Raw genomic sequence first — 16,153 nt, 5'->3', positions numbered from 1 at the left:
CCTGAACAATTGGAATCATTTCAAGTGAGAACTTTGGTTTTTCCGTTTCTTAATCATTTGCAAGGGAAACCACTCTCTTTTGTACAGATTACAGCACAAAGGATAAATTGCAGTTCCTATAAAACAAATTATATACTCTGCTTTCTAAATAAACTTCAGGCACATTAAAGCAGCAAAGTAATTAAATCATATCCTTTCATTGAGGCTACGCCACATCGAAGGGAACAGCTCTTAACTGGAACCACTTGTGTGCGTTTTATTGGTAGTTTCTCTCCAACCAAAAACATGTTCTCTCAAGCAGCATCCAATGTGCAATACTGAACCTTAGCAAATCTTTTCGACAGCCTAATTTTATATATATATTTTCCCCCATGAAGGATTCCATCATTCAACAAATATGAAGAGCCCTTGAATGTGAAACCCTGTAAATGAGAGTAATTAATCAGATGTATGAGGTTACTATTCCTTGTAGCTGTTATCATCAAACATGGGAAAGGTTCTTGGTCAACTAAATTGATGTGAGGACAATATTAGCATTACATTTAAGTCAGTTTTTACCATCTCCTCTTTGGTCACTATGAGAGTTCCACATGTTGTATCTGAAAGTGGTGACATGCCTAATGGTGTTAAATGGAGATGTCGGACCAAGGCGCAGCGTGAATATCGTTCCACATATTTTATTAGAATGTGAAACTATGCAAGACATACAATAAACCATAAACGAAGAGGTGCTACATGCACTAACTCAAAATAATCTCCTACAAACAAAGGTGGGAAAAACAACTACTTAAATATGATCCCCAATTAGAGACAACGATGACCAGCTGCCTCTATTTGAGGATCATCCAAAAAACCCAACATAGAAAAAACAGAAACTAGAACCAAACATAGAAAAATAAACTAGAATAACCCCCCAGTCATGCCCTGATCTACTCTATCATAGAAAATAAGAGCTCTCTATGGTCAGGACGTGACAGGAGAAATGTCATTGCTATTCCTACTTTGTTTTCTTTTCCTAATAGGTATAATCCAATCTTTGAGTCTCCTGTTGTTCTGAAATCTCAAAGTAATCTGACTTGAATTGAAAAAGGTTTGACATGTTTACATCTTAACATTTGTAGTTTATTACCTAAAAATGGATCTTGTCGAGATCTGGGCCTCTCAGGCAGACCCTGATATTTGTATTTTATCTGAAACCTGATTAACTGATAAAACCCTGGACTCTGAGGTTGCTATGGATGGTTACAATGTGTTTAGGGTTGATAGGAAAGGCAAAGGGGGTGGTGTTGCTATTTACACAAATAATCTTATTTCTGTGTCTCTGTTAAAGGCTACTTCCAGTCCTAAACAATTTGAATTGTTGGCTTTAAGTCTTCAGCTCGGTTCAAACTCAAAAATAACAGTTATAGGAATCTATCGTCCACTTTCCTCCAAGAAGTGTGTACTAAACAAACTCACTGATTCTGATTTAATTGCCATTTTTACTACCCCATAGGTGTTGATCGCAGGAGATTTTAATCTTGCATGGGGAACGAAGGCTGCTGACTGTTTAAAGAATTTTTGTACTAATCGAAATTTGTCCCAGCTGATTACAAAGCCTACTCGTCCAAACTTAAGGACCCTATGAAATCGACTTTGATTGACCTCATATTTACAAATACTCCAGATAAATATGCTGGGAGTGAGGTATTTTGGGGGGGTGGCGGGGTGGCTAGTCAGTTGTCCAACTGAATGTATTCAACTGAAATGTGTCTTCCGCATTTAACACACCCCCTCATTTTCTTTGGATATTAGTGACCACTGTCCCGTTGCATGTGTCAGGGATATACGGACGCCTAGATCCAAACCTCGTTTTATCAATGACGAATTTGAAACATTTAATGAACAGGATTTTTTTTCTGACCTTTATTTTGGTGACTTTGATTGTATTGCATCTATACCTGACCCAGAGTTGGCTCTGAACCACTTCTCAAATGTTTTCAATTGTATTGTAGATAAACATGCTCCCTTTAAAAAACGGAGAATTAAAAATAGGTCTTGCCTTTGGTTCAGTCCAGCGCTATCTGAAGTCATACACAACAGAAATGCTTCCTGGGCCAAAGCTAGATTCACAGACTCGTGCCCAGACTGGCAGTCTTTCAGGCGATTGAGAAATCTGTGTGTAAAACTAGTTAAAAAAGAAAAATCTGATTATGTTAATAGACTATCTGAATGTACAGGGAACCCAGCTACATTTTGGAAAGCTGTTACGTCTCCTGTTATGTCTCCTCTTCTCTCCCCCAATAAATTCATTTAGATTCTGACACTATTACTGACAAAATTGATATCATTAATGCATTTAATCACCATTTTATCTCTGCGGGCTATATGTTTGAATAGTAGTTTGTCTACTCAATTGAATGATACTGAAAATTCTGGTCAGGAGTTTTGTTTTCAGAAATTCACTGATAAAAGAAGTCCTCAATGCTTTGCTAACATTAGACAAAAAAATCCACAGGGGCTGATCATTTGGAGTCTGGTCTGCTTAAGTGTGCAGCTCCCTTTATTGCTGTCTCAGTAGCCCACATTTTTAATTTGACATTGTTATCAGGAAGTATTCCAAAAGCATGGAAATCCGTATATATGCGGCCACTCCACAAGGGTAGGGATACAAATGATCTTAACAACTATCGTTCCATTTCAAGACAACCTTCTTAGCTAAGATTCTTGAATCCTTGGATAATGTACAACTTCGTTCCTTTTTTATCTGATAATTGTATTTTTAATATAAACCAATCAGGGTTTAGGCCTGGGCATAGTACTACCACAGCAGCTAGTTGTTAATGATCTTGTCAATGCCTTGGATGCTAAAAAGAGCTGTGCTGCCTTGTTTATTGACAGGTCAAAGGTGTTCGACACTGTTGATCATTTTGTTTTGCTGAAGAGGTTATCAAAAATAGGCCTTGGATATACAGCCTGTTTATGGTTTCAGAATGATCTTTTTATTTTTTTGAGTTATCTTAGCGACAGAACTCAGGCCAACTTAACAAATGGGGTTTAATCTGAATTTCTTGAGATTCAAAAAGATGTTACTCAGGGTTCGATTTTGGGTCCATTATTGTTCACATTGTATATTAATGACATAGGAAACACTGTTAATACTTGTAACATTCATCTCTATGCAGATGACACAGTTTTGTATTCCTGTGCCACCTCAGTGCAGCAGGCCATTCTTGAACTTCAGCATGACTATGATTCAATTCTGAAATCGCTTACAGATCTTAAATTAGTGTTAAATGCAAGTAAAACCAAGCTCATGCTGTTCTCTAGGTCACGAAATGTTGACCCTGAGGACCTGCATATTTGCGATTAAAATGGAGCCCAAATTGAGCTCGTTTCTCAATATAAGTACTTGGGTGTCTGGATTGATGACAAGTTGTCCAGCATATAGAAAATGTGACTAAGAAGCTAAGATCCAAGATTGTTTTTTAATATTGAAATAAATCATGCCTCAGTATTGAAAATAGGAGAACGATTGTTCAAACAATGCTTCTCCCTGTATTGTATGTTTACATGCATGCGACAACCTCTGTTTTGAAACTTTTGGACGCAGTCTACCATTCCGCAATACGTTTTATCACAGGGGACAATTTTAGGACTCATCATTGTAGTCTGTATAAAAATGTGGGATGGACCTCTCTGTCTGTAAGAAGAAAGCTGCATTCTCTTTGATTTATTTCCGAAGCAATCTGACAGAAACTGCCTCCATATGTAACTTCATTAATGAAGTTTAGAATCAGAAGTTATCTAAACCCATTCTCAGGAATGGATAACACTAGAGATTCCTTCAGTCTCCACAGATCTGGGAAAATCTGTGTTTTGTTTTTATGCCCCTAATTTGTGGAACAATCTGCAGAGTTCACTGCAGTTAGATGTACTGGTGTCACTCAAGCAGTTTACATTATTGATTGCGGACCTCTATGTAGTTGAATGTGATTGCTTTTATTAAATATGTTTATTTTGCTATTGTGTGCTGAATTATATCAATCAATCAATCAATCAATCAATCAATCAATCAATCAAATGTATTTATAAAGCCCTTCTTACATCAGCTGATATCTCAAAGTGCTGTACAGAAACCCAGCCTAAAACCCCAAACAGCAAACAGCAAGCAATGCAGATGTAGAAGCATGGTGGCTAGGAAAAACTCCCTAGAAAGGCTACAACCTAGGAAGAAACCTAAAGAGGAACCAGGCTATGAGGGGTGGCTAGTCCTTCTCTGGCGGTGCCGGGATGAGATTATAACAGTACATAGCCAAGATGTTCAAACGTTCATAGATGACCAGCAGGATCAAATAATAATAATAATCACAGTGGTTGTAGAGGGTGCAACAGGTCAGCACCTCAGGAGTAACTGTCAGTTTCATAGCCGAGCATTCAGAATTAGAGACAGCAGGTGCGGTATATTATAATTATATACAAAACTATTCTATTTTTTATATACATATATGTGTATGTTTTATTATTCTGTTTTTATTGTAATGTATACAGGGCTCTTTTGTAAAATGGATTTTTAATCTCAATGTGACTCCCTGTTTAAATAAAGGTTAAATTAAAAAATGCTATAAAGTATGCTATGAAGCAGGGTTGGAGTCCATTCCATTTTAATTCCAGTCAATTTAGAAAGTAGGCCTAATGCAAATTGCAATTCCTAATTTAAAAAGCATTGAAGAGAATTGTAATTTCAGTGTACTTCCTGAATTGATTGGAATTGAAATGGAAATGAACCCAACCCTGCTATAAAGGGCATAGGGTGCCATTTGGGACACAACATATTTTTGACCTGGAAAGTTCTTTCTCCTTCTAAACTGGAGTTTGATGAAAAATATGTAAAAAGGCATTTCTGTCTGTTATCTCCTCTATAATTATCTAGGACTTTCTCACAAACACTATTTGAATACATCTCCGAGGTCTACATAATTGATGTGTCCCCTCTGAGTGCGTTGTGAGGCGGAGTCAAACTGAGGATAATAAGCACAGCAGAAAAGGAGACATTAGGAATGTAATAGAGATTCTGCAATGTGCACTTGTTTCTATGAAGGTTAAATAAAGTTAGGTTACTTTGAATGCTACATTTAAGTTAAAAGGAGGTAAATTGCTAAGTAAAAAGTAAGTTAACCTTGTGCCTCATTTTGAGTAAGGGAATGAGTGTATTACGGAGAAGAAAGTGGCAAACCATTATTGGAAAGGGTCCATCTTCTCTCACAACTGCTTTAGCTCATGTGCTTTTAAAGTTGTTAGTTAAAAGAGCTGGACTGGTTCATAAAAAATGCTCTCTGATGGGACCTACCAGACAGAGACAAATGTTGCATTCCAAATGGCATTCTATTTCCTATATAGTTCACTACTTTTGACCAGGGCCCATGAGTGGGGTATTGTGATGACTGTTCTATCCTAGCCCTCCCCTACTCTGCAGCCAGGGCTGTAGAGAAAGGGGGATACCTAGTAAGTTGTACAATTGAATGTATTCAACTGAAATGTGTCTTCCGCATTTAACCCAACCCCTCTGAATAAGAGAGGTCTGGAGGGCTGCCTTAATTCACATCCACTTTTTCGGCGCCCGGGGAACAGTGTGTTAACTCAGGGGCAGAACGACTGATTTTTACCTTGTCAATCTTTCAGCTACTGGCCCAAAGCTCCTACCCACCAGGGCTATAATGTTGGCTGTTACTGAGGACAAGGCCTTGGTCCTGAGGTTACTGTGCCCTCCCCTCCCAAGCAGAGCCAGAACCTTGGCAGTGGAGGGAGAAACCTGTGAGGCAGGAAACAAAGGGCCTCGTTAATGCAGAGACTCGCAGGGACCTTTGATGTGGAGCCAAGCCATTCACTCCTCGCTTCTTCCACACACACAGGCGTGTGTGTGCCCACACACACTCATTAAGGCACACACACACACACAGATGCGCACACAAACACACTTACACACACAGATGCAAGTACACATGCACACAAAAAAATAACTGTAGAAAAAAATGTATTCTTTTTCCCCTGCCCCTGAGTTGGAGCGTGCCTGCTATTTAGAGATACACTAGATTGAAACAATGATGTCTGTTTGTTCAAGATGCACCACAAGGCAGCAGGTTGCTTCAGTGGAAAGATATTTTTTTTTACTGCAACTTTTTAACTCATTGACTTTATTCCATTGCTTGTTGATCTTATGCCAGCATGTCAATGTTGCAATTATTTAAAACAACAGTGCAACCTTATTTGGCATCACTACACAACTTCACAATTGTATTCGTGTGTAACCCTAAAATCATTGACATGCAAAAGCAAGTTTTAGCTTGGCTTTGTGCTACAGTGAGTTAGGCAGCCCAGCCCAACCTCTGTACCTAACTTGATATTAGCGGTTTTCCTGATATTGGTTGGTTGTTACCACAGTCCAGCAAGGTCTGCTGTGGTTGAGTAACTATCTCTCTGATGAGGTTTTTATCCAGGCACAGTCTCTCACAGAGAGAGAGACTGTGCCTCTATATGTGTGTGTGTGCAAGCATCTGCATGTGTGTGTGTGTTTGTCTTTATGACCTTGTGTCATATTTGTGTGTGTGTGTGTGTGTGTGTGTCTGTGTGTGTGTGTGTGTGTGTGTGTGTGTGTGGATATGTGCATGTATTTGTGTGCATGTATGACTTTGTGTGTGTGTGTGTGTGTATGTATTTGTGTGTATGACTTGTGTGCGATGTGTGTCTGTGGCCTGAGCACTGGATTCCATAGGTAGACTAGCGTGAGAACCCTGGTGGGAAGGCAGCAGGGTCTGACCACAGCAGTGGGCAGCTGAAGGCTGATGCCTGAGGCCCTCCTGACTCCCTGCCCTAGTTAGACCATAAATGGGAGGGGTTGAAGACATGTGACAGGAAATCCAAGAGGAATGAGTGTACTTCAGCAAGTTAGTAGAGTGGCAGGAGCGGTACGGTGAGAACAAACAAATATATGCACTTTTATACTGCATAGTTATTACAATGTACTTATATGGCTTAATATATAATTGTACAAAACACACACAAGCTTGCGCGTGCACACACACACACACACACACACACACACAAATGTACTTTTGTTATTACTTCAGCTTATGAAACTGTATGGATATGAATATGACATCACTAAGAAAGCCACCTCAATACAATACATCACAATGAACAAGATAATTACAGTTACAATTCTGCCATTGTTTTGTTTCTTTTTATTGGTTTGGAGAGTGAAAAGAAATGAATGTCAGATAGAGAAAGATCAGTCACCAGGACTTCCTTTAGTCTGATGGCACAGCTATTAAATGTGTGCATTCACAGTGGTCGCTTTCTAGTGGTGAGTGGGCGAGTTGGAGTTTTGAGTTGACAGTTAACAGCAGATTCCGGGATTAGTTTTTCCGCTGTTAGTGGGCTGATGTGGCCGAGTAGAGGATGTGGATTCTCATGATGGATCATTGTTTAGGTTTGAAATCTGTATGTGCGTAGCCATGTATCCATGTATCAAGGGGATGGCAGGACAGGCACACATGCATGTACAGTGGGCTCCGAAATTATTGACACCCTTGATAAAGATGAGCAATAGTGACTGTACAAAATAAATCATTCAAATACTGCGCTATATTGCATACTCCAAAAATGTTTTATACTAATTATTATTTATACTAATACAATTCCTCAGAGAAAGAGATTTTGTTTAACAAGTTAAAAAACAAACATTATTGTCCCCCCCCAAAATATTGACACCCCTAAAGATTCTTATAAATTAAATAGAGAAAAAGTTTAGTATTTGGTCCAATATTCCTAGAATGCACAAACACACATGCATCGATGATCTGGGTACCAATGTTTCACAAGACCCATACAGAAGCCACCAATTGATACCTGCCAAGGTGCAGACAGGCAAGAAAGCAGTTTGTGTAAGTATGTTCAGACTGAGTGCTGTTATTCCTGCTTTAAGCTATTGAGATAACTTGGCAGACCACATGCACATCCTCATGGGGACATGCCCATTATACTCCTGTTCACAGGGTCTCGCTTCAAGACAAGACATCCACAAAGATCATACATGAGCATCAATCAACATGAAAGGAAATAGAGGAAATGATATATAATAATAACAAAGCTCATAAGCAATAGAATGGCAAAAGTCTTACCAAACTTTATACATATCAATCAAAAAGAGTTTATAAAAAATACACACTTACAAACAAATACAATAATATGTTTTAGTATAATACATTAGACATAGATTCATCAATAATGGCTGTTGATCCCAAAAAGGCCTTCAACCGTCTTGAATGTCCTTTTATATTCAAAACTTTGGAAGCCTTCAACTTTCTAGCTGGAATAATACATTTAATAAAAATATATAAATATCCTAAAGCAAAAATATACACAAATAATATTGTACATTATCTGATTAAATTGCTTTAAAAAGGGGCACAAGACAGGGATGTCCTCTCTCCCCCTCCTGTTTGCACCGGCAAATAACTGCTTGAAGAAAGAATTAGACAGGACACAAACGTAACAGGTATCAGTATTGTTAAATGAATATAAACTAAACTTATTTGCCAATAATCTCCTGATATACCTGACCAATATTGAAAATTCAATGCCCCCCTTGCAAAAAATGTTTTCTGAATAAAAAAAAGAATAACTCATGATATACAGCATTCCTTTAAGTGGACCACAAAACTATCAAATACTTAGGATCAGTGGTGTAAAGTACTTTAGTAAAAATACTTTAAAGTACTACTTAAGAAGTTTATTTTGGGTATCTGTACTTCACTTTGCTATTTATATTTTTTTACCACTTTTACTTATTTTATTTTATTTTTTATTACCCCTTTTTCTCCCCAATTCCGTGGTATCCAATTGGCAGTTACAGTCTTGTCCCATGGCTGCAACTTCCGTACTGATTCGGGAGAGGCGAAGGTGTGTCCTCCGAAACACAACCCAGCCAAGCCACACTGCTTCTTGACACAATGCCCGCTTAACCCGGAAGCCAGCCACACCAATGTGTCAGAGGAAACACCATACACCTGGCGACCGTGTCAGCGTGCATTGCGCCCAGCCTGCTACAGGAGTCGCTGGTGCGCGATGGAACAAGAACATCCCTGCCGGCCAAACTCTTCCCTAACCTGGACAACGCTGGGCCAATTGTGCGCCGCCCCATGGGTCTCCCGGTCACGGCTGGCTGCGACAGAGCCTGGACTCGAACCAGGATCTCTGGTGGCCTTAGACCACTGCGCCACTTGGGAGGCTTATTTCACTACATTCCTAAAGAAAATGATGTACTTTTTACTCCATACATTTTCCCCGACACCTAAAAATACTCGTTACATTTTTAATACTTAGCAGGACCAAAAATGGTCCAATTCACACACTTATCAAGAGAACATCCCTGGTCATCCCTAATGCCTCTGATCTGTGGGACTCACTAAACACAAATGGTTTGTTTGTAAATGATGTCTGAGTGTGACCCTGGCCATCCATAAATTTGCTTAATATAAGGAACTTTAAATGATTTATACTTTTACTTTTGATACTTAAGTATATTTAAAACCAAATACTTTTAGACTTTTACTCAAGTATTATTTTACTGGGTGACTTTCACTTTTACTTGAGTCATTTTCTATTAAGCAGTGGTGTAAAAAGTACCCAATTGTCATACTTGAGTAAAAGTCAAGATACCAGTGACAACAAACAACAAATATATAAAGATAACTTAATCCCATTACTCAACAATATGAAAGCAGATCTATTTGGAACAATTTTCCCATAAATCCTAGAATAAACCTCTTCATGGCTCGCAAAGTTTTTACATTTATTCTACCAATTACCCCACCAAAGACATTAACAAAAAGTATACTCGGACATAAGACTTTATACAGGTAAATAAAACTCATAAAACTCGTAGAATAAAAAGTAAAGTTTATAGCTCCCTAAGTCTGAGGGTGGTTTTAACCTTCCAGACTTGGAATTATGTTAACTTGCCACACAAGGCTTTTACTTGAGACATATTGTTAAATACCACGAGCCTGTCCTCCCCAATTAAGGTGCCACCAACCTCCTGTGTAAGATATACAAAACCTTGTAGAGAGCCTATGCAACTGACAACCTCAGACAAAAATATAAACTATTGGAACTAACCAAATGACAGTTGAAGATTTATGGTTAATCCAGTATAAATGTACAGTACCAGTAAAAAATTTGGACACCTAGTCATTCAAGGGTTTTTCTTTATTTTTTACATTGTAGAATAATAGTGAAGACATCGAAACTATGAAATAACACATATGGAATCATGTCATAACCAAAAAAGTCCAAAACAAATAAAAATATATTTTATAGTTTGATTTGATTTTTATTTGGATCTCTTTTAGTCCCCATTTGGACTAATCTTCCAAGAGTCCTTAAATATTAAAATACAATTTATATACGAACACATTTTCACATATAACACACTATTACAAACATACATAATATACTAACGTAATAAAAATAAATAATCAATCTAAAAAATATGAATTCTTCATCTACTGTAATCCCACAACATTTCTGTGTATTATATTTAAATTGTTTTAAAATAATGTTTAAATGTATATATTGAAAGGTTTCTGGTTTGCTCAGTTAATTTATTCCATTTCTTTATTGCTCTAAATCGAAATGTTCTTTTGCCTATTTCTCTTTTCTGTCTGGATAACGCATAGATGGTGGACAATCTATTCCTAGTATTTACGGAATGTCTGTCTCTTACCAACTGATTGCCGTTGTGAATTGTACTTGGCCGTTTTAAATGATGTATATTATGAAATAAAATAAGCATGTTTTTTTCAATTATCTTGTCGATTGATGACCAACCAAGAACATTGCGTATGACTGCAACAGAAAAACCATATCTCCACCGTAAAACAATCCTTGCTGCTTTGTTCTGTGCAATCTGCAGCCTCCTAACTTCACTTGATGATGCATTTCCCCAGACCACAGAACAGTAGTTCACTTGACTCTCAATTAAAGCTTGTGTTATTTGCTTAAGAATTTTTCCTGGTAAATATTTAGCTATCCTTCTGATTATGCATGCTGTTTTAATAATTTTTTTACATAGATTAGTTATTTGAGATGACCATGATAAGCAGTTGTCTAGCTGCACTCCTAATAGTTTGGTTTCTGCCACTTCTTCAATTTGTACTCCTCCCATACTTAATTGTATCCCATGCTGTTTTGGCCTTTTCCTAGTGGAACAAACCAACATAACTTTGGTTTTCTTGGTGTTTAAAACAAGTTTATTCTGGCAAACCCACTCCCTAATATTCTCCAAATCTCCTTGTAAAGCTTGCTGTACCTGTTGAACCGATTGTCCTGCTGCATAAATTGTAGTATCATCTGCAAATACAGTAGCTTGAGTTTCAGCTAGGGCATAGGAAAGGTTGTTGGTATATATTAAATAAAGAAGTGGCCCAAGGCAGCTGCCCTGCGGTATTCCACAGTTTAAAGCATGAGGGGAAGAAAATGAACCATTGATATAGGTGGACTGTTTCCTGTCAGTTAGATATGACTGTACCCAACTCAATGCTACCTCCTTAAAACCATAATGCATTAATTTTGTCAAAATTATCTCATGATCCACTAAATCAAATGCTGCACTGAAATCTAAAAATAGTACCCCCACAAACTTGCCATTATCCATAGCATTGAGCCACTGGTCAGTCATGTCAACCAATGCAGTGGTAGTGGAATGATTTTTGCGATAAGCATGCTGATTGGCTGTAATCAGATCATTATTTTCCATGTACTCCCATATTTGTCTACTCACAATACCCTCCAATATCTTACTGAGTGTAGGGAGTAGACTAATTGGTCGACTATTGGCAGGAGTAGCGGGTTCTTTGCAGTCTTTTGGAATAGGACAAAGTTTAGCATGCTTCCATACATTTGCAAACATCCCCTTTTCCAGTGACCAATTAAATATGTATCTCAGTGGAACTGCAATCTGGGGAGCAGCACAGCGAAGCAAAAAATTGTCCATAAGATCATAACCTGTAGATTTCCCATCAGGTAATGACTTCAAAAGGTTTAACACCTCCTCCACTGACACCGTTTGCAGACTAAAAGAGCAGATCTTGTTGCTCATAATATGATCATCAATCCATTGGACAATAGCTTGTTTGGAAGAATGTATGTTTACATTGTTGCTCAGTAAATTAATTTTCTTTGTGAAAAAATCTGCAAAATGATTGGCAATATCAACTGGTTTTGTTATTATTCTCCCGTCAACCTCCACACTAGATGGGCATGATGAGATAGATGTACCAAGTAAACCCTTAACTGTATTCCATACCTTTTTAGAATCATTTTTACAATCAATAAAAGCATTGTTGAAAAATAACTTTTTTTCCCTTCGATTCAATTTAACTACATAATTACGAAATGTTCTATAATTCTGTTCATCAATTTCTAGTTTTGACTAGTTGAGATTCTTCAAAGTAGCCACCCTTTGCCTTGATAATAGCTTTGCATCCTCTTGGCATTCTCTCAACTAGCTTCATGAGGTAGTCACCTGGAATGCATTTCAATTAACAGGTGTGCCAGGTGTGCCTTAATTTGTGGAATTTCTTTCCTTCTTAATGTGTTTGAGCCAATCATTGTGTTGTGACAAGGTAGGGGTGGTATACAGAAGATGGTATTTTACCAAATAGGGCTAAATCCATATTATGGCAAGAACAGCTTAAATAAGCAAAGAGAAACAAATGTCCATCAATACTTTAAGACATGAAGGTCAGTCAATCCGGAAAATTAAGAACTTTGAAAGTTTTTGCATGTGCAGTCGCAAAACCATCAAGCGCTATGATGAAACTGGCTCTCATGGGGACTGCCACCAGAAAACCACAGCATTCTGCAGCAATATGCCATCCCATCTGGTTTGCGCATAGTGGGACTATCATTGTTTTCAGCAGGACAATGACCCAGCACACCTCCAGGCTGTGTAAGAGCTATTTGACCAATATGGAGAGTGATGGAGTGCTGCATCAGATGACCTGGCCTCCACAATCACTCAACCTCAACCCAATTGAAATGGTTTGGGATGAGTTGGACCACAGGGTGAAGGAAAAGCAGCCAACATGTGCTTAGCATATGTGGGAACTCCTTCAAGACTGTTGGAAAAGCATTCTAGGTGAAGCTGGTTGATAGCTTTGCACACTCTTGGCATTCTATCATCAAGGCAAGGGTGGCTACTTTGAAGAATATCAAATATAACATACATTTTGATTTGTTTAACACTTTTTTGGTTACTACAGGATTTCATATGTGTTATTTCATAGTTTTGATGTCTTCACTATTACTCTACAATGTAGAAAATTGTACAAAGAAAAACCCTTGAATGAGTAGGTGTGTCCAAACTTTTGACTGGTACTGTATGTATAGAATTTATTATACAATAGACAACATCCACAAAATCTACATCACAATGACAGTCATGTCTTAAGTACAAAACTAACAATGACTCAATAATCCATGCCTTCTGGGAATGCTATAAAGTCCAAACGTTATGGGCGGAGTTAGAAAATTGGCTGTCAGAAGTATTGTAAAATTACTTTTAATCCTTCTGTCTGCATATTTCAGGACATGTCATATGAGGGTGCAGTGAGCTGTGTAGATTTGTAGTGTTTGAAAAAATAAATACATGGCCCCTTCTTATTACATGGCCCCTTTGCTCTAAACAGTTTTTGTATATCACAAGAAGCAATGCATATGAACCATTCATAAAAGAACAATAGCATCAACATTAACAAATGGATGGATTTTCAGCTCTTAATCCCGACAGCACCAGCAGCCTTTACAAGTGAATGGAGGATAGAAAATGTGGTAAGACTATTACAAGTGCCAGGATAATAAAGAACACAGCGAAAACTCCTATGTCTGATCTTGTTAATTTCTAAGCATTATGAGAGCCAAACAGCCTTTCTGAAGCCAAGGTCAAAAGTGGGGAGTGTCACACAGAAAAAAGAAATCATCCCCGATTTTTTTACAAGCTGGCAAAATCCATGGAAATAAAGGGAAAATATTTAGAGAGCTGTTGCTAATTGGCTGCCTGAGGAGTGGTGAAAGCCGAGGATCAGACTTAACTTCTCACTCAGGGACAAAAAGGTAAAGGGAAGAGGGGATACCTAATCAGTTGTACAACTGAATGCATTCAACTGTAATGTGTCTTCCGCATTTAACCCAACCACTCTGAATCAATTTGTGGTGTGATGGTTAAGTAAATAATGGTGAGATGTGTGATGAAAACGAAAGCTCTGTAGCTACATATACTAACAAGAGCACTTCCGTACAGTGGTGTAAAGTACTTAAGTAAAAATACTTGAAAGTACTACTTAAGTAGTTTTTTGGGGTATCTGTACTTTACTTTTTATATTTTTGACAACTTTTACTTTACTACATTTCTGAAGAAAATAATATACTTTTTACTCCATACATTTTCTCTGACACCCAAAAGTACTTACATTTTGAATGCTTAGCAGGACAGGAAAATTGTCAAATTCATGCACTTATCAAGAGAACATCCCTGGTCATCCCTACTGCCTCTGATCTGGGTGACTTTCACTTTTACTTGAGTCATTTTCTATTAAGGTATCTTTACTATTACTCAAGTATGACAATTGGGTACTTTTTCCATCACTGCTTTTTTAATTAAATATTATTTACACAGTAAGTATACGGATTACACCATTGCAACAACATGTCAACCAATTTCTGAGTTTATGCGAGAAACACTATTTTCCACTGCTTCTTACAGACCTGCAGGACACTTTTCTTTTACCAATGTACTGTGTGGAATTGGCCAGTAAGATACTTCATAACTGATAGGACCAAGGACTTAGCAAAGTGACTAAGGCTGACCCCTTGAGGAATAAGAAGGGAATTAGTGGAAGCAGTTGTTCTACAGTTACCTACAGGACCAGTCTGGTCTTGTCTATCAGTGGACAAACATGATTTTTGCCCCAGCTCAGACTCAGAGAGCACAATGCCAACTTTCAACTTCACCATACCTGTCTATTGTCTGTCTGTAACTCCGTCGCAGCACCATTTCACCAAGTCAAATTCCTGTACATGCAAATGTTTTTGGCAAATCTGATAAAGGTTTCTAACAAAAATATGTGATTTGTTCTATTTTTTAAATTTGTGGTATGATTACTTAGAATCAGATCAGTACTTTACAGTCTTTATTATAATTTGTCTTGTCTGTGTCACTGCCAGAGAATTCTAGAGGTTTAAGGAACGTTCTCTCAAAACTAACTAGCATGTCCTATAGTGCTATATCAGAAGCCACATCACTCATTTTACAACACTTAGAAAAATGATTTGGTCCAGTCTGGGATTGATCCAAATTCCCTGCAACAGATTTATTTTAATCCATGGAAGGAGATATAGAAGGAAATAGAAAACCACTGGATTTATGAGACATTTTACTTTGGTTGGAGCACTAATATATTACATACTCGCACATCATTTTTATCATGACATCTGTCAAGTGAATAAAATACTGACGCCAGAAGAATTATGCTTCAATTCGATGAGTCTGCCTTCATTTTTTATCCTGCAACTTATGTTCTCGATGGTGAACTACTTTCCAAGACAATAATGTAATGACAACCGTCTGTGGTATTTGATTAGTTGTCTATTACCAAGACACTTAAATCATGCACTATGTACATGAAATCATCTCCAAATTTCCCCCTCAAAGAAAACATCTATAATTCATAATTTCATCATGTCTAATACATTTTTTCAATTGATGAGAACAGTAAAGATATCATTATCATTTTGCCACAGTGACACCAATGGTACACTATATATACATAAGTATGTGGACACCCCTTCAAATTAGTGGATTCGGCTATTTCAGCCATACCCGTTGCTGACAGGTGTATAAAATCAAGCAATCTCCATAGACAAACATTGGCAGTAGAATGGTCCATACTGAAGAGCTCAGTGACTTTCAACGTTGCACCGTCATAGGATGCCACCTTTCCAACAAGTCAGTTCATAAAATTTCTGCCCTGCTAGAGCTGCCCCGGTCAACTGTAAGTGTTGTTATTCTGAAGTGGAAACCTATAGGAGCAACAACGGCTCAGCCGCGAAGTGG

This window comes from Salmo trutta, chromosome 19 (genome assembly GCF_901001165.1).
Source record: "Salmo trutta chromosome 19, fSalTru1.1, whole genome shotgun sequence".
NCBI lineage: Eukaryota > Metazoa > Chordata > Actinopteri > Salmoniformes > Salmonidae > Salmo > Salmo trutta.
The sequence above is the reverse complement of the archived record's forward strand: the minus strand, read 5'-3'. Positions refer to the sequence as shown.